Genomic DNA, 5,481 nt, shown 5'->3' with positions numbered 1-5,481 from the left:
AGGTGAAATGGAAATTGCTATGATTAGAGCAAATGTGGACGAGGATAGAGAAGCCACCATGGCTAGATTCTTGAATGGGCTAAACAAGGAGATTGCTCATATTGTTGAGTTACATCACTATGTTGAGTTGGAGGATATGGTCCACATGGCTATGAAGGTAGAAAGGCAACTTAAAAGCAAGTCAAAATTTGGAGGAAATGTAGGTACTTCTTCATCTTGGAAGTCTAACTGGAAGAAGGAGGATAGGGAAAAGGCTTTTAGCAACTATAAGAAAAATGAGGATAAGGATAAGGAAAAGAAGGTGGAGAAGAAATTTGTAGAAAGTAAAGGAAAGGAGGTTGCAACTACTACCCGAAATAGAGATGTGAAGTGTTTTAGGTGTTTGGGCAGTGGACACATAGCTTCTCAATGCCCTAACAAGAGAGTCATGGTCATGAGAGAAAATGGTGAGATAGAAACAGAGGAGGAAATTGTGAGTGATTCCACATCTTCAGGGGAGGAGGATGCAGAGGTAGAATATGCTGCTGAAGGAAGTGCTCTAGTGATTATGAGAGCATTAAATACTCAAGTAAAGGAGGATGTTGGTGATGAATTGCAAAGAGAAACAATTTTTCATACAAGGTGTCTTATCCAAGACAAAGCTTGTAGTGTCATCATTGATGGGGGAAGTTGTGCCAATGTTGCTAGTACTATTTTGGTGCAGAGATTAAGGTTGAGGACTTCGAAACACCCTAGACCCTATAAATTGCAGTGGTTGAATGAATGTGGTGAGGTGAAAGTAACAAAACGAGTATTGATTTCCTTTGCAATAGGAAAGTATCAAGATGAGGTTATGTGTGACGTGGTTCCAATGCAAGCTGGCCATTTATTACTTGGCCGACCATGGCAATTTGATAGAAAGGTGATCCACGATGGGTATAAAAATAGGTATTCTTTTGAAATGAATGGAAGGAAAATCATTTTGGCACCTATGACACCAAAACAGATTTATGAAGACCAAACAAGGCTTAAGCAAGCAATGGGTGAGGAAAAATCAAGAGTGGCCGAAAAGAGAGCAGAGAAGAAAAGAAGGAGTGAAAAGAAATTGAGTGAAAATGTTGTGAGTGAGCAAGACAAGGGTGGTTGTGAGGAAAGAAAAGAGAGTAAAGAAAACATTCCAAGAGTGCTTGAAAAAGGTGAATCTTCGGCGCAAAAGGAGAGCTGTGCGGAAAGAGGGGAGAGAAAATTAAGCTTGTATGCTAAAGGAAGAGATGTGAGGAATGCCATGTTTGCCAACAAGCAAATGTTATTAATTGTGTTTAAGGACTCTTGTTTATCCACATCTGACCTTGACCCCAATTTGCCTAGTGTTGTTGTCTCCCTTTTGCAGGAATATGAGGATGTACTACCTGAGGAGATGCCAGCTGGACTACCACCTATTCGAGGGATTGAGCACCAGATTGATTTTGTACCTGGAGCAGTTATTCCCAACCCGTCCAGCCTATAGTAATAACCCTGAAGAAACCAAAGAATTACAAAGGCAAGTTGAGGAATTGCTAGCTAAGGGATATGTGAGAGAAAGTATGAGCCCTTGTGCTGTACCCGTCCTTTTGGTACCAAAGAAAGATGGCACATGGCGCATGTGTGTGGATTGTAGGGCGGTCAACAAAATCACTGTAAAGTATCGCCATCCTATACCTAGATTGGATGATATGTTGGATGAACTTTGTGGTGCTTGTGTTTTTACCAAAATTGACTTGAAAAGCGGATATCATCAAATTCGCATGAAAGTAGGTGATGAATGGAAGACTGCATTTAAAACAAAACATGGACTATATGAGTGGTTAGTGATGCCTTTTGGGCTAACTAATGCTCCTAGCACTTTTATGAGATTGATGAATCATGTGTTGCGTGATTTTATTGGAAAATTTGTTGTTGTTTATTTTGATGATATATTGGTTTACAGTAGAGGCATGAATGAACATATGCATCTTTTAAGGGCTGTATTCGATGTGTTAAGAAAGGAAAAATTATATGCTAACTTGAAGAAATGTTCATTTTGCATGGAAAAGGTTATCTTTTTAGGATTTGTCATTAGTGCTAATGGTGTTGAAGTTGATGATGAAAAAAATTAGAGCTATTAGAGACTGGCCCATTCCAAAGACTGCATCTGAAGTACGTAGTTTTCATGGACTAGCTAGTTTCTATAGAAGATTTATTAAGAATTTTAGTACCATTGCAGCACCATTGAATGATCTTGTCAAAAAGAATGTTAATTTTGTTTGGGAACAGAAACAAGATGATGCTTTTCACAAAATTAAAGAGATGTTATGTTCCGCTCCTGTATTGGCTTTACCTGATTTTTCTAAAACTTTTGAGATTGAGTGTGACGCATCAGGAATAGGTATTGGAGCAGTTTTAATGCAGGAAAAGAGACCAATAGCATACTTTAGTGAGAAGCTTAATGGAGCAGCTTTAAACTATTCTACATATGACAAGGAGTTGTATGCATTGGTACGTGCCTTGAAAACATGGCAACATTACCTTTGGCCAAAGCAATTTGTCATCCACACAGATCATGAGTCATTGAAGCATATCAAGGGGCAAAATAAGTTGAGTAGGCGCCATACAAAATGGGTTTAGTTCCTTGAGACCTTCCCATATTTGATTCAATACAAACATGGGAAAGAAAATGTGGTGGCTGATGCCTTATCTCGAAGGTATAACCTTCTTGCCCTTCTTGATGCAAAGTTATTAGGATTCGAATATGTGAAAGAATTATATGCTGAAGATGATGACTTTGCTAGAGTGTATGCAGCTTGTGAAAAGAATGCTTTTGAGAAGTTTTATAGGCATGATGGATATTTGTTTAGAGAAAATAGATTGTGTGTGCCTAAGAGTTCCATGCGTGAATTACTTGTGAATGAGTCTCATGCTGGTGGATTAATGGGTCATTTTGGTGTTGCCAAAACTTTAGATGTATTGAAGGAACATTTTTATTGGCCGAATATGAAAAGAGATGTTGAAAGAGTATGTGCTAGGTGCATTGTGTGTGCTAAGGCTAAATCTAGAGTTTTGCCACAAGGTTTGTATACACCTTTGCCTACCCCTAGTGATCCTTGGGTTCATTTGTCTATGGATTTTGTGTTGGGATTACCTAGGTCTAAACAAGGCCATGATTCAATTTTTGTTGTTGTTGACAGGTTTTCAAAAATGGCACATTTTATTCCATGCCATAAAACTGATGATGCTACAAATGTTGCAAATTTATTTTTTAGAGATATTGTTAGGTTGCATGGCATACCTAAGAGTTTAGTTAGTGATAGGAATGTTAAATTCCTTAGTCACTTTTGGAAGGTTTTGTTGGGAAAACTGGGCACCAAGTTGTTATTTTCCACCACTTGTCACCCACAAACCGATGGTCAAACTGAAGTAGTAAATAGGACACTAACTACTCTTTTGCGTGCTGTGGTTAAGCAAAATTTGAAGTCATGGGAAGATTGCATTCCACTTGTTGAATTTGCATACAATAGAAATGTGCATTCTTCTACTGGCTATTCTCCATTTGAAATTGTGTATGGTTTCAATCCTTCAACTCCTTTGGATCTTTTACCTTTGCCTGTGAACGAGCTTGCTAGTTTAGATGGAAAAAGAAAAGCAGAATTGGTGAAGAAAATCCATGAACAAGCCAAGCTTCAAATTGAAAAGAACAATGAAAAATATGCTAGTCAAGCCAACAAAGGAAGGAAGAAAGTCACATTTCAACCTGGAGATTGGGTATGGGTTCACTTGCGCAAAGAAAGGTTTCCCTCTCGAAGGAAATCAAAATTACAACCAAGATGTGATGGACCTTTCCAAGTGCTGACCAAAATTAATGATAACGCTTACAAAATAAACCTGCCCGGTGAGTATAATGTCAGTGCCACCTTCAATGTTGTTGATTTATCTCCTTGTGTTGATGCAGGAACAGATTCGAGGACGAATCCTTTTGAAGCGTAGGGGAATGGTATCAAGATGCAGTGGATTAATAAAGCTACATCCACAACAAAGGATTTCATCCAAGGTCCAATTACCAGAGCTAGAGCTAAATCACTTCAGAATTTAATTTGTAAAATCATAAGGAGCAAGGATTATAAGCTGGAATGGCATGAAGAAAAATGTAAAGGATTAAATTTGGTGAAAATTATGCTTAGAAGTGACCAGGTGTCACGTGGAGCATTAGATTACATGGAATAACCTGTGGACATGCATGCACCAGATCCAACCCATGTACATGTATCTGCTGGCATCTTTTTCAAGGAATATTCCATCTGTTATAACCACTTCTCTTTTGGACTTAAATGCCCTTATTTGCTGCTGCATTAAATTTACTTTTTGTAAGGAGTTTTTAGTCTTTTGATAGATTAATTTTTGTTTGGACTTAAAGCTCCTTACATCTGTTACTAAAGTAGGGATATTTTTGTCTTTAGTTTTGAAGCCAAGAGGCTATAAATACAAGTGTAATGAGAGAGTGGAGGACACACTTGAATATTAATGAGAGATTGTTTCTGCTCCTCTAGTGAGTAAATTGGCTGTTGCCTTTGTTCTTGTGAAGCTCATTAACTTGCTGAGATTCTATCTTGCAAGGTTTAATGTGCATAATATTCTTGGTTTATTCATTCTCCATATGAATTAGGTCAAGAATCCCATTTCTGATATTTTCTTTGAATTACACAACAATCTGATTGTGCTGGTTCAAAGATTCAAATTCATACATCTTGATTTGGTGCTTTCCATATTGTTCATTTAATTCTTGAATGTGGGTTTTCAAGTTACCAATTACTTGAAGGTTCACATCACTAGACATTTGGAGATCTGCAAAAAAGAAATTGCTGACCTCGAGTCAAAAGGGCTAATTAGAAAAAGTCAAAGCCCATGGAGTTGTCCAGCGTTTTATGTTGAAAATGCTGCTGAACTAGAAAGAGGAGTACCTAGATTGGTTATCAACTATAAGCCTTTAAATAAGGCCCTAAGATGGATTAGATATCCATTGCCTAATAAAAGAGATCTGTTAAACAGACTCTATGAGGCCCAAATCTTTTCAAAATTTGATATGAAGTCTGGATATTGGTAAATCTAGATTGCTGAAACAGATAGGTATAAAACTGCCTTTACTGTACCATTTGGCCATTACGAATGGAACCCTTTCGGGCTTAAAAATGCCCCATCAGAATTTCAAAAAATTATGAATGAAATATTTAATGCTTATTCAGCATTCTCAATTGTTTACATTGATGATGTCCTTATTTTCTCCAGGACAATTGATCAACATTTTAAACACTTTTCATGAAAATTGTCAAAAGAAATGGTCTGGTAGTCTCGGCCAGAAAGATCAAACTCTTTCATAACATTGAACAAGGATCAATTATTCCTATTGATCGAGCCATTAAATTTCCCAGTAAATTTCCTGATGAAATAAAAGAAAAAACCCAACTTCAAAGGTTTTTAGGAAGCCTTAATTAT

General features: G+C 37.3%; 1 pseudogene; it reads left to right on the top strand.

The window, feature by feature from the left end:
• Window positions 1-312: 312 nt before the first annotated feature.
• Window positions 313-2,122, top strand: LOC131175569 (uncharacterized; annotated as a pseudogene).
• The last annotated feature ends 3,359 nt before the right edge of the window (window positions 2,123-5,481 follow it).

The sequence above is a fragment of the Hevea brasiliensis genome, chromosome 17 (assembly GCF_030052815.1).
Source record: "Hevea brasiliensis isolate MT/VB/25A 57/8 chromosome 17, ASM3005281v1, whole genome shotgun sequence".
In the NCBI taxonomy this organism is placed as follows: Eukaryota; Viridiplantae; Streptophyta; class Magnoliopsida; order Malpighiales; family Euphorbiaceae; genus Hevea; species Hevea brasiliensis.
The sequence above is the reverse complement of the archived record's forward strand: the minus strand, read 5'-3'. Positions and strand labels throughout refer to the sequence as shown.